The 15,089-nt window shown below is 40.3% G+C and overlaps 1 protein-coding gene across 2 annotated transcripts in view; it reads right to left on the bottom strand.

Moving 5' to 3' along the window:
* Positions 1-15,089, bottom strand: part of KCNH1 (potassium voltage-gated channel subfamily H member 1) — a 467,169-nt gene that overhangs the window by 165,632 nt on the left and 286,448 nt on the right. The window lies entirely within an intron of this gene.

Raw genomic sequence — 15,089 nt, 5'->3', positions numbered from 1 at the left:
GGATTTTCCATTTGCTCTGCTAGCCAAAAATAGCACCAGGGCACAAGAATATGTTGCTTACCTCCCCTACCATGGTCGTGGAAGCTCACCGACAATCACATAAGGTCTTAGTTATTTTAATAAGACATGAAATTATTCCTTTGAAATAAGAATACTCTGCAGCATAGAGTAATAAAACCCAAAATATAACAAGTGTTATCTTAAAAAATCAAACTCTATATTTAGAGACACGAAGAGGGTTTTTCTAGGTTGGCAGATAGACAGGGAACACAGATGGTGAGAGACTGTGCTAACAAATGGACTAGATAAAAAAATAACCATTATATGCTAGTCAAAGGTACAATGATTTAGTAAGCCGGGCATGTTAGGGGAATTTAAACTCAACTGACATCTACTGACTGGTTACTAAGTGTGGGGCACAGGGTTAGATCCTTTAACCATGGCATAACATTTATTACTCATACCCCTGTGTGGTGTTACTATTTTCAGATTTCAGGTGATAAAACAGCTGAGTTTTAAGGAAAGCAGGCTGAAAATCCCCTCAGTGATGATGAGGTTGGCAACCCTGATAGACCCACATTCCAGACCATTAGTGCAAGAGTGGTCTCTAGCATCTTACCCACATGCAGTCCTTTTTACCACTGCCATTACTGGCCTTCTACAACAAACCCGATAGCTAAAGTTGTTTTTTTCAGTGATGGAAGTTAATTTGCACTGAGCAACCAGTACCATCTTCTCTGTCCCATCTTGTGAATAACAGCATACATCTGTGAGACAGTTTGCTACAAGAACTCTAAGGAGGCTTTGTTTCCCATCTGGGAGATGGATGCCCCACCACCCACATTTCCTCATTCATTACATATATTAACAAGCCAATAAGCCAAAGTTACAGAGAAAGTAGTCTTTCCTCTAAAATGTCCTCGGTGAAAGAAATAAGGAATGTGCCTGCAAATCATTCAAAGTCATCTAATACGGAACCATTACAAGACCTGCAGAAGGTAGAGAAAGCTCTCTTAGTGGAAGCAAGAAAAAGGAATGATATTGCATTGGATCAACTAGTGCATAGCTCTGCTGCTTAGGTTGAGTTAATGTGCTTCCAAGAAATATGGGAGTGGCGCTTCTAGACCACTGGACCATTCTGATAAACCATTAATGATACTAACAGTGATTGGTGCTCTATATGCTGAGCAATCACCCAGAAAATAGCCCCCCTGGAATATCCTATTGTATAATTTATAAAGAAACTAACCACTAATATGCTTAGCTCTTCAGAAGGTGGAAGAAGCAGGCTATTTGACAAATGTTTGCACTCTCCCATTCTGGCTGAATGCTGATCTTTCTACACTGTAACTCTACTCTGGTATCGGTTATCACTAGAGTTTTGGGTTGGAATTCTTCTCTCTTTGAAATCAAATCTCTCAACACCTGACATAATAGGGCTAAACTTCCCTAAGTGGACATTGAGGCAGGGAGGTCAAGGCTAATTAAAAACAACCAAATGGCACACAGCATTTACCAGAGGTCACAGGATCATGTCCATTTAATGCATGTTTGTGTAGAAAGGAGCACAGCATTAATATTCATTTACTGTCAGAGGTTGAAGGCAACTGTTTGTTATTTGTAATAACATTTTGTTTTAGAAACACAGCTATCAGCGTCATCTAGTTCATCTACTCTTAGAGCACAGATAGACTAAGAAGATGAGTTGTCTTTATCTGTACCTCACATACAACTCTGCTTCAGAAACAGTCAGCTGCCTCATCCAGGTGAATAGCAATTGACTCTGAGTTAAGAAGGGCTTAGGAGTTGGTATGGCTTACTGTCAATATATCAACTAATAATTTTTTCCCAAAGATGCTGATTTACTGATGAGACCACAAAGAAGGACTTCTGTCATGGCCCATGTTTATCAATACCCTCCAGCAGCAACTGGTGCCCTTAGGGATTTCCAGCAAGCCAAGTTACAATTCCTTTTTTGGTTTAGCCGAATTTTTGGTAAAAACAACCTGCTGGGGCAAGGGAAAAAACACCTTGGTGATAAATAAGATACTGTATATAAAAGTTTCTAACACTCTGCCTGGCATAAAACTGGCATTCAAATAGGTTTCTTCCAGCTAGGTGCAGTGGCTCATGCCTGTAATCCCAGCATTTTGGGAGGCCAGGGCAGGTGGATCACAAAGTCAAGAGATGGAGACCATCCTGGCCAACATGGGGAAATGCTGTCTCTACTAAAAACACAAAAAAATTAGCTGGGCACCACAGTGCAATCAAACTAGAACTCAGGATTAAGAAACTCACTCGAAACCGCTCAACTACATGGAAACTGAACAACCTGCTCCTGAATGACTACTGGGTATATAAGGAAATGAAGACAGAAATAAGGATGTTCTTTGAAACCAATGAGAATAAAGACACAACAAACCAGAATCTCTGGGACACATTCAAAGCAGTGTGTAGAGGGAAATTTATAGCACTAAATGCCCACACGAGAAAGCAGGAAAGATCTAAAATTGACACCCTAACATCACAATTAAAAGAACTAGAAAAGCAAGAGCAAACACATTCAAAAGCTAGCAGAAGGCAAGAAATAACTAAGATCAGAGCAGAACTGAAGGAAATAGAGACACAAAAAACCCTTCAAAAAATCAGTGAATCCAGGAGCTGGTTTTTTGAAAAGATCAACAAAATTGATAGACCGCTAGCAAGACTAACAACGAAGAAAAGAAAGAATCAAATATACACAATAAAAAATGATAAAGGGGATATCACCACTGATCCCACAGAAATACAAACTACCATCAGAGAATACTATAAACACCTCTACACAAATAAACTAGAAAATCTAGAAGAAATCGATAAATTCCTCGACACATACATCCTCCCAAGACTAACCCAGGAAGAAGTTGAATCTCTGAATAGACCAATAACCGGCTCTGAAATTGAGGCAATAATCAATAGCTTACCAACCAAAAAAAGTCCAGGACCAGATGGATTCACAACCGAATTCTACCTGAGGTACAAGGAGGAGCTGGTATCATTCCTTCTGAAACTATTCCAATCAATAGAAAAAGAGGGAATCTTCCCCAACTCATTTTATGAGGCCAGCATTATCCTGATACCAAAGCCTGGCAGAGACACAACAAAAAAAGAGAATTTTAGACCAATATCCTTGATGAACATTGATGCAAAAATCCTCAATAAAATACTGGCAAACCGAATCCAGCTGCACATCAAAAAGCTTCTCCACCATGATCAAGTGGGCTTCATCCCTGGGATGCTAGGCTGGTTAAACATACACAAATCAATAAATGTAATCCAGCATATAAACAGAACCAAAGACAAAAAACACATGATTATCTGAATAGATGCAGAAAAGGCCTTTGACAAAATTCAACAACGCTTCATGCTAAAAACTCTCAATAAATTAGGCATTGATGGGACATATCTCAAAATAATAAGAGCTATCTATGACAAACCCACAGCCAATATCACACTGAATGGGCAAAAACTGGAAGCATTCCCTTTCAAAACTGGCACAAGACAGGGATGCCTTCTCTCACCACTCCTATTCAACATAGTGTTGGAAGTTCTGGCCAGGGCAATCAGGCAGAAGAAGGAAAGAAAGGGTATTCAATTAGGAAAAGAGGAAGTCAAATTGTCCCTGTTTGCAGATGACATGATTGTATATCTAGAAAACCCCATAGTCTCAGCCCAAAATCTCCTCAAGCTGATAAGCAACTTCAGCAAAGTCTCAGGATACAAAATCAATGTGCAAAAATCACAAGCATTCTTATACACCAATAACAGACAAACAGAGAGCCAAATCATGAGTGAACTCCCATTCACAATTGCTTCAAAGAGAATAAAATACCTGGGAATCCAACTTACAAGAGATGTGAAAGACCTCTTCAAGGAGAACTACAAACCACTGCTCAATGAAATAAAAGAGGACACAAACAAATGGAAGAACATTCCATGCTCATGGGTAGGAAGAATCAATATCGTGAAAATGGCCATACTGCCCAAGGTAATTTATAGATTCAATGCCATCCCCATCAAGCTACCAATGACTTTCTTCACAGAATTGGAAAAAACTACTTTAAAGTTCATACGGAACCAAAAAAGAGCCCGCATCACCAAGTGAATCCTAAGCCAAAAGAACAAACCTGGAGGCATCATGCTACCTGACTTCAAACTATACTACAAGGCTACAGTAATCAAAACAGCATGGTACTGGTACCAAAACAGAGATATAGACCAATGGAATAGAACAGAGCTCTCAGAAATAATGCCACATGTCTACAACCATCTGATCTTTGACAAACCTGAGAAAAACAAGCAATGGGGAAAGGATTCCCTATTTAATAAATGGTGCTGGGAAATCTGGCTAGCCATATGTAGAAAGCTGAAACGGGATCCCTTCCTTACACCTTATACAAAAATTAATTCAAGATGGATTAAAGACTTACATGTTAGACCTAAAACCATAAAAACCCTAGAAGAAAACCTAGGCAATACCATTCAGGACATAGGCATGGGCAAGGACTTCATGTCTAAAACACTAAAAGCAATGGCAACAAAAGCCAAAATTGACAAATGGGATCTAATTAAACTCAAGAGCTTCTGCACAGCAAAAGAAACTACCATCAGAGTGAACAGGCAACCTACAGAATGGGAGAAAATTTTTGCAATCTACTCATCTGACAAAGGGCTAATATCCAGAATCTACAATGAACTCAAATAAATTTACAAGAAAAATCAAACAACCCCATCAAAAAGTGGGCGAAGGACGTGAACAGACACTTCTCAAAAGAAGACATTTATGCAGCCAAAAAACACATGAAAAAATGCTCACCATCAGGGGCCGTCAGAGAAATGCAAATCAAAACCACAATGAGATACCATCTCACACCAGTTAGAATGGCAATCATTAAAAAGTCAGGAAACAACAGCTGCTGGACAGGATGTGGAGAAATAGGAACACTTTTACACTGTTGGTGGGACTGTAAACTAGTTCAACCATTGTGGAAGTCAGTGTGGCGATTCCTCAGGGATCTGGAACTAGAAATACCATTTGACCCAGTCATCCCATTACTGGGTATATACCCAAAGGATTATAAATCATGCTGCTATAAAGACACATGCACACGTATGTTTATTGTGGCACTATTCACAATAGCAAAGACTTGGAACCAACCCAAATGTCCAACAACGATAGATTGGATTAAGAAAATGTGGCACATATACACCATGGAATACTATGCAGCCATAAAAAACGATGAGTTCATGTCCTTTGTAGGGACATGGATGAAACTGGAAACCATCATTCTCAGCAAACTATCACAAGGACAAAAAACCAAACACCATATGTTCTCACTCATAGGTGGGAATTGAACAATGAGAACACTTGGACACAGGAAGGAGAACATCACACAACGGGGCCTGTTGTGGGGTGGGGGGAGGGGGGAGAGATAGCATTAGGAGATATACCTAATGGTAAATGACGAGTTAATGGGTGCAGCACACCAACATGGCACATGTATACATATGTAACAAAGCTGCACGTTGTGCACATGTACCCTAAAACTTAAAGTATAATAATAATAAAATTTAAAAAAATAAATAAATAAAAATAAAGATATAATTGACATGTTAAATCTACAGAATAAAAAAGAATAAAATTTCGGAAAAAAAAAGAAATTTTTTAGCATCTCCTTCGTGACCAAAATTACCATGAGCAAAACTAGATAGAATGTAACCATTCCCCTAGCTCTCAGTGTGCAGGTCAGAGATGAAGAGTGGAAGACTGAAAGGGTGGGCCAGATCCTGGAAGGCAACTGTCCTTTAAGATGAAAAACAGTGATAACTGCTGAGAAATCTCAGCCTTAAGTGTGTTGAAAGTTGATAATGTCCATCTATGTGGTGAACAATTTGTGAAACAAGACTGTCAAAGAGAGTTATAGGTTCTTGGAAGTAAGAGGCTACATCTTATGAATCTTAATACCTTCTAGATAGTTAAAGATAGTGTCTTATAGATAGTAATACCTTATAGGTAGTAGACATTCAATAAATGTTGTCTGAATTATGTTATTCAACATACCATATCTCTTTCCTATCATTTTACAATTTAGAAAATGATTTGACACCAAGAATTGGGTACGTGAACCATACAAATCTGCCAGTGCTCACATTTCTCTTACTGACTGGTTGGTCACATGGCTACTTTCCTTGACCCTTGTCTTTATAAATTGTATTCAATTTAATTTGCATTTGAGTTGAGTTCTGTCAAGACTCAATAGTCCATGTTAACAACCCACGTTCTAGATCATTAGTGCAAGAGTGGACTCTAGCGTCTCACCCACATGCAGTCCTTTATATCACTGACATTACTGGCCTTCTCTAATAAGCCCTATAACTAAAGTTGTTTTTTTCAGTGATGGAAGTTAATTTGCACTGAGCCATAAGTACCATCTTCTCTGTCCCATCTTTTGAATAACAGCGTAAATCTGTGAGATAGTTGGTCAAGATACAATCTTGGTCATGTGACATTTTTCTGTATGAAAAATAAATTAGGTTCTTATGAGGCCCAAGCATGAAATTTTGGCTTCATAATAATATACTATATATTTGACTTCATAATAACATCTTACCAACTGGGCCCCCATTTCAATTTTTTTTCTACTTTATGATTCTTCTCAAATAAACTACAGATTCCTTAATCGCATGTGTGGCAGAGCACATTATTAGGTGTTATAGAGGTTACAAAGGTAAAGAGTTAAGTGTCTTAGACCTTAAAAAGCTTAGAGTATAGCAGAGAAAGAAATGTACACAACTAATTACAATTCAAGGCAAAGTAAAATAACTTTAAGAGAAAAAAAGATTAAGTAGTACACTAAAAGGCAATGCAAGATTACTTCTAGATAGAAGGATATCAACTGCTTCTTTAAAGATGTGAGCATTGGAACCTGGCCTTACACATATACATACGTGTGTATGTGTATTATGTGTACATATTAAAATATACATATACTTGTACAGAATCCTATAAACATTCTACTATATGGATACAATTCAGACAAAATTAAAAACAACAGAATTCCCTCTAAGAATTTCTGTAAGGATTCATTTGGATTACCATTGCCTCCTTGGAGGATTTGAATTAGAATAGAGTTTGTCAAAGCATGGTTTTAAGCCATGAGCCTTTTTTTGCATGTGTGTGCTTTTTTTTTTTTTTTTTTTTTTGAGATGGAGTTTTGCTCTTGTTTGCCCAGACTGGAGTTCAATGGCATGATCTCAGCTCACTGCAACCTCCACCTCCCGGGTTCCAGCGATTCTCATGCCTCAGCCTCCTGGGTAGCTGGGATTACAAGCATGCACCACCACACCCGGCTAGTTTTGTATTTTTACCAGAGACGGGGTTTCTCCATGTTGGTTAGGCTGGTCTCGAACTCCCGACCTCAGGTGATCCGCCCACCTCGGCCTCCCAAAGTGCTGGGATTACAGGCATGAGCCACTGCGCCCGGCTGTCATGAGCCTTTTAATCAAGCAACAATTCAAATAGAAGTTCAATATGTAAAACAAAGAATAGCTACTTAGGTGGGAGAGGAAGGAGCTCCATCTACCCCACCCCTTTCCCAAACTTGCCCACAGCCCAGGGTGGAAACTCCTTGAAAAGATGACCAATAAATCCCTTCCTGCTGTGACTGTCTGTGATTTAAGTATAAGTCCATGGAGCACATGGTAAACCACAGCACTGTGTGTCTTAGAAGGAACAAAGTATTGTATGAGCCTTGGGATCTTCCCTGGGGAGCATTCCCTGTATTTAGGGGAGGAAGCTGAACATATATGAGAAGAAGTAAAGCAAAGCACTTGTTTAAGTGCCTGTCCTAGGAAGAAAGCTTTCAAAAAAGGAAAAAAAGTCAAGGAAGACATCACAGAAGAAGAAAAGAGAACATGAGCTGTGAAAGACTCTGATTAGCAGGAAGAGATGAAGCAAATAATTAATTTTTATCTAAAAACATCTGGGGCTAGGTGCGGTGGCTCAGGCCTGTAATCCCATCCTTTTGGGAGGCTGAGGCAGGTGGATCACTTGAGGTCAGGATTTAAGACCAGCCTAGCCAACATGGTGAAACCCAGTCTCTACTAAAGAAAAAAAAAAATACCAAAAAATAGCAGCTGGGCGTGGTGGCGCACACCTGTAGCTCCAGCTACTCAGGAGGCTGAGGCATGAGAATCGCTTGAACCCGGGAAGCGGAGGTGGCAGTGAGTCGAGATCCTGTCACCGCACTCCAGCCTGGATGACAGAGTGAGACTCTGTCTCAAAAAGAAAAAATGTTTTTAAAAAAAGCATTTGGATCTGTGTTAAATGCAGAACCCAGAAATTAACTGCTGAATCCAAAGGGGGCTTTGGAGATGTGCAGGCCTATCACTCCTCCCACAGTTCTACTAGCTTGGCCTTGGCAAAGCAAGAACTCTGGAGGGACTTTGGGGCACCAGCTCAGGCCTGACACAGCAGTCTCAACAGCAAGCCAAGAGGCAGAACAATGCCACTCTAACATCATGATTCACAGTGAGTGAAAGCCACAATAAAGCTTTTCATCAGAGGAAAGGGAAAATAGGCTTTGTTTATCAGCATCCTGGGGGAGATCAAAAGCCTACTTTCTAGAGCTTGTTCCAGATGTCTCTTCTACCTCTTTAGAACCTACTGGCCTCCAACAGCCATGCTCAGAATCTCTCATTTCATGCACAAAAAGGTCATTTCAGGCACAGCAAGAGAGCAGGCAGCTCTCTGCATTCTCATGCTGCCAAATCAACCTTCTCACTCACCTAAAGGGCTGTTCAATATTTGTCTTCATGGCCCACATATCCTCAGAAGACAAAGCCATGTGCTGTCTGCTCTGGGACACAGAAAAAGGAGTTAATCCAGCTTTCTCTCTGAGTTGACTAAATAATGCTAAATGATTCTCTCTGGTTACAGCACTGCCAGCCTTTGGAAAGTGATGACTCCTGAGCCCAAGAAGCTCCCAACTAATAGAGAACATGTTGTTGTCTCCCCCAAAGTGTTCTTGGTCTAGTGTGTCTGGGTACCTTGTTCTTTCACTTTCTCATTTCTTGAGCTAAGACATAACTATTAAAGCCAAAATAACCTACTTCTATCATCCCAACAGTGTGGTAGGAAAGCTATGTTCTTAAAATAAATGTCACACGACACCGTAAAGTGAAGCAACACTGGATTTGAGAGTCAGGAACTAGATTAGTGTCATACCTCTGCCATTCACTAGGTGGGTAACTTTGAGAAGTCACATTACCTCTCTGACCTTTAGTTTCATCAATTGGAGATATACCTATTCAAAAATCAATAAATACCGTCATGTGTCACTTAACAATAAGATACAGTTTGAGAAATACATTTTTAGGTGATCCCATCCTTGTGTGAGCATCATAGAGTATACTCATATGAACCTAGATGGGATACCTACTATAATCCCAGGCTATGTGGTATAGCCTGTTGCTCCTAGGCTACAAACCTGTATGCCTTGTTACTGTACTAAATGCTGTAAGCTATAATAACACGATGGGTAAGTATCTGGGTATCTACAAATACCTAAACATAGAAAAGACACAGTAAAAATATGGTATTATAACATATGGGAACCACCATCCTTTACGTGGTTTGTTGTTGAGTGAAATGTTATGTGGCCCATGACTGTATTTACTGAGTCCCTGCCTACTACATGCCAGGAATCATGCTAAATGCTAAGGATATTCTGGTGAGCAAATCAGACTTGGCCTTTGCCCCCCACACAGTTTAAAGACTAACAGAAGAGAAAGAGAGTAAATAAGGAAACAAATATATATTTACAAATTAGAAGTGTTTGGAAGAATAAAAAAACAATGTGCTTAGAAAGAAAGCATGATGGAGAATGAGGTTTTTTCCCTCTGGAGGTACAGAAAGCATCTCTAAGGGGAGTATGTGTGAGGGAGGAGGAAAAGCCATCAGAGAAAACAGTGGAGAAGGGGGATTCCAGGCTGAAGGAACATCATAGGCAAAGGCCCAGAGGGAAGGAGGGGCTTGGCATGTTCAAAAGCTCAAAGAAACTCAAGTGTTTGGAGCTGGGAGCTTGGGAAGCAAGAGGAGGTGGTGCGAGAGAAGGCTGCAGAGGGAGCAGCCAAGCAAAGTAACCAAGTCCTGCAAAGCTGCAGTGCTGTGCCTAGCACATAGTAGGCCCTCAGTCAACATGGGCTGCATGCAAAGGTTTTCTTTGACCAGGAGAGTAAATTTTAAATTTTAATTAACCTAAGTGACTTCTAGGAAGCCTTCTATTTTCATGATTCTAGTCCCCAGATTGCTGAGGAAAAAATTTTTAAAGAGCCCCTTGTCCTTTGTGAACCACAAAATAAACAAAACGCCTGTGGAATGAGAATTTCACCCTTAGAGCCCCTACCTCAACCACCAAAGACAAGGATGCACTGTTTAAATAATATTTAGGCAAATGCGCTTGGCCCAAGGGAAACAATATGTGCTTCTAAAGCCACAAACATTATGTAGGTTACAGGTTAAAATCATTCCATGGTTCCCTTACTTTCATGAACAAACACTAGCTTTACTAATCAAGAAAAGATGTTAGAATTTCTTAGATATCCCATTAAGAAGACCCATACAGCCAAAGGCAACGTGGAAATTCTAGGCACAACTGTGCCATCTGTTTATGCTCAAAAGATGAGTTTCGCATCACATCTTATCTGAGTGGTATGTCCTCTTTTGGGGCCCCTGTGTTCTATTCTTTCCCTAGTTCCAACATTTCCATCATGTGCTAGCTTTTCCAGTGGAAATCAAGCATGAATATAAGGCCACTCGAAAGCTCTACAGAAAAACCACTAAAATGTTCATTTTTCCAAGATAATGTTTGGCGGCTATGGTAAAAAAGTGCAAGAGATCTGGAGTGAGACAGAGCTGGATTCAACCCCTAGCTCTGCCACTTACTGGCCATGTAAACTTTTGTTCCTTTTTGAGTCTCAGTTTCTTTTTCTGTCAAGCAGAGATAACACCTACCTGGTAGGGCCTCTGTGGCTTAAAAGAGATCACATCTAAAGCCCCTTGCCCATGGTATAGAGCATAGTAAGCACAAAATAACAGAAAGCCAGGTTTGGAAGGTGGCCCAAGTTTGAGATGCAGCAAAGTCCTTGTAGCCAGGACTGCTCCCCAGAGGCTTGGCCACTGAGGCAGATGATAAACAGAGAGAGCTGGAGCTTGTCATGAGAGGCCAACCCTGCTGACTCAACAGTGCCAGAAACTTTCCAATGGATCTCAAATCCCCCAGAGAACTCTGTCCTACAGGAGGACCCAGGGCTCCTGGTGGGCAAGGGCATTCCTCAAGGGCACTCTACAGAGCCCAGGTCCAGCCTGATTGGGTGCAACTAACCAGAGAAGCATTTACCTTTAAGAGCTTCAAAAGCCACAGTTGGACCTAGCCCAGGGTCAGAGAAACACAATCCTTGGAAGATTTATCAGGTCTTGCCAGGACCCTGGTTTGCATCTTTCTTGCCAAATGGATCCATTGTTAGTCCTGTCTTTCTGATCAATACCTTTGTCTAAATTCTGCTGACAGACCCAAACCGTCCTGGTTCAAGTCAGCCCAGTTCTCTTCTGCCTCTTGTGAATTGTTTGTTGAGCATTTTCAATTCTTCTAGGAGACTGATGACTCCAAATCAGGTGACATTTTAATATGCCTAGCAGTAAAAGCATTTATCTAAGCCAAAAAAAAAAAGAAACCAAAGTCTTATCTACTGGCATAATATGTTTATCTCGATGAGTTTTGTCACATAAATGAAATAAAAGAGGGCCAAAAATCATGTTATTCCAGAAACATTCTTCCCCTAATATTTATAATGCTATGTTAAGTAGGAAAAATTCAGCAAATGATCAATTTAGAGAAAAGGAGCCTTTTTATTTGGAATCTACCCATTAACTTAAAAACCACAAATCTTGTTTTATACAATAATGTATTCCTCCTCCCAATCTCAATATATTATCAAGTCATAATGAATAAGTTTATATCTCATTTCACAGAATAACAAAAATAGAAGGGGTATCCCCTCAATGTATAAATGAGGAAACTGGGACTCAGAGAACAAATTGCTTCAGATTAATTCAGCTAGTCCAAGAAAAGGGATGAATAATCAAAGCCTAATTCCAATGTGGTCAAAAATAAGAAAATAGAGAAAGGTACCTGGAAAATCTACAACCAAAGGCATGGCCTCCCAAAACCTGGATCTACAGAGCCAACTTTTACCCATGGCAGCTTTGGGAGCATCTCTGAAGAGCAGATTAAGAAATGTGGTAGAGCTTATGTCTGAAAGGTCTAGAGACCAGGATGGCAAGTGGTAGCTGTCCACAAGTTACAACCAGTAACAAGCAGGGCATCATCCACCTAGGGCTGGCCCATCAAAGGTGTGGGCATTGTGGCCATGGTTACAGGGACCACCTGAGGAGAAGGGAGAAGTCCAGACTCCAGGTGTCTGTCGATTTTTAGGATATGGTCTTGACCATATTCTCCTCCTATAGGCTGAGAACTAAACATAAAAGAGAGCAGGTAAGTGTATCAAGAACACACATTTAGCCAGAGAACACAAATGTTCTGCTAGCACCATGGAGATCTCATATATGTATAGATACTGAAAACCAGACAATTGACCTTAGCCCTGGTTTGAGCATCATGACAGCCCCTGGGCTGGGAAGTAATAATTCAGACAATAGAGGTTTAGCTGGTGAAAAGTGTCTGGGGCTCACTTCTTAGCCTACCCTTTGCAATTTCTTTTTATACGTTTTAACCTAATATCACCTGCATACAAATGTTTAGTGATGAAGGAGGGTAATGGTACGAGTGTGAGAAAGTTCTGGAAGTCTCCTCCCAAGAGCATCAGCTAAAGTTTTATCCACTTCAGAACAAGTCCACACCCAGGCCTGAGACATCACCAGTTACAGGCAAAAACACTCATTGACAGCCAGAAGAAGAAACCACAATCAGAGAGAGGGATACTGCAGAAGGGGGATTAAGACACTCACTCTCTCACACAATTTTCTAAGCAAATAATTTAAAAGACAAAAGACATGAACCCAGCCTTTCTTAAATCCCTTATTATTGACTGTAAGCTTCTAAGCAAAATTGATTTCCCCTGTTCGCAAATAATACTCCACTCACTCCAGTGGCCAATAGCTCCATCAAAGGTGTAGGCATTGTGGCCATGGCTACAGGGACCACCTGAGGAGAAGAGAGAAGTCCAGGCTGCAGATGTCTGTTGATTTTTAGGATGTGGCCTTGACCATATTCTCCTTCTTTAGGCTGGCAACTAAACATAAAACATAGAACAGCTAAGTGTATTGAGAATATAGACTGAGTCAGAGAGCGTAAAGCTGCTCTAATAGCACCATGGACAGCGAAGCCCAGTCCCAGTAGGCTCATGTGCTATTTGGGGTCACCTGCCCTCCCCACTCACCTGCTGCCTTTCTATAGCAGAGTGTCACGACTCAGCTGGGAGTGCTGGTGATGGCTTCACACATAGTCAAGGGGGATGGACACTGCTATTAATATAGCCCACTCTTCCCCTTAGTACTTTCTCCCTGCAGTGATTCATTTCACCTGCAAGTACTTGAGCTGTACCTGGGTGGCTCATTCATTTGCAAAAAATAATTTCACAAGCATTTAAAAAAAGTAGGCAATTAGCTTACTCTTAATCTTAATATGCCACCTGGCTAGCAGGTGGTCTCCTGCCCCGAGCAATGATGCAGGCATTCTGGAGTCATCTCTGCCTCTTGCTGTATATGTTACTTTGTCTCTATCACCAAGACGCTTTCAAATGTTCCTCCTTAGAAAATCTCAAGTTCTCAACTGAGCTTGTTATAGAAAAAGAGTTCTAAACCCTTTGGGCAGCTGCCATCTAAAAACTCTGTTTTCCATATTTAGCTAGAGTCCACAGTTTTCACTGAACCCATTCGTAAAGTAAGTATCAACCACTCTTTAGAGAAATTTGCTGGGAGGGATGTTTCATGTAGCACTCCCAAACCAGAGCCCGCCTGGAATAATCACACTCACATGATGCCAAAAGAACCAGAAACAGCCCCTGGAAAAAACTTAAACATCAGTTGCTCCTTGCTCTTCAAATGAGCATTAAGTGTAGATTTCTGCTGCTCCTCCCTAACCCCTACCCCAAAACTGTTTCTCCCACTGACTTCTAGGACAGCTTACCTGAAGGGTGAGGTGATGAGAAAGTTGAGCAAGATGAAACATTAAAGCTAAAGAACACAAATGAAGGCAAGGACATTTGTCCAGCCTCTTCTTCCTCATTCTCCAGCTCTGTCTCTGCCATGTGCACAAAATTACCCATTTGGGCACATTTTTACCCCAGAATTCTAACTCCTCTCTGTTCAAGCCTTTACAATGACCACCAGAGAGTACCCCCTCATCCCTACCCTCATGCTAGAACTTCCCATCAAGATAAACTAATCTTGGTAATGGTTCTTACCCAGAGGAGCACATTGGAATCACTGGTAGAGGAGGTGTTTGTTATATATATATGTAATATATATATATAATATATAATATATATATTATATATAAAAATATATATATAACCCCCTATATATATAAAATATATATATATATAAAATATATATATATTTTTATATATATATTTTTTATATATATATATTTTTTATATATATATATATAAAAAATACTCATGCCTGGTGTTTACTCTGGAGGTGCTCATTTAGTAGCCTATAATGGAGGTCTTGAATCTAAACTTTTTAATAGCATCATGGATAAGTTGGATGCACTCTCAGTTGAGACACTCTAGCTTAGAGCCTTTCTGGGGGCTTGTAAGAAATACAAAGCCATGAGCCTACCCTATGCCTAGTGTGTTAGAATCTGCATGTTAACAAGACCCTCAGGTGATCTGTATGCACATTAAAATCTGAGAAGCACTGGCTTAGAGCACATACAGGTCAACAGGTTACTGTTCACACCAGCAACTACACGTTTAGTGCTTTATATAATGAAGACTTTACCCTTGTTAAGGGAATTTCACAT

This window comes from Gorilla gorilla, chromosome 1, assembly GCF_029281585.2.
Source record: "Gorilla gorilla gorilla isolate KB3781 chromosome 1, NHGRI_mGorGor1-v2.1_pri, whole genome shotgun sequence".
NCBI lineage: Eukaryota > Metazoa > Chordata > Mammalia > Primates > Hominidae > Gorilla > Gorilla gorilla.
The sequence above is the reverse complement of the archived record's forward strand: the minus strand, read 5'-3'. Positions and strand labels throughout refer to the sequence as shown.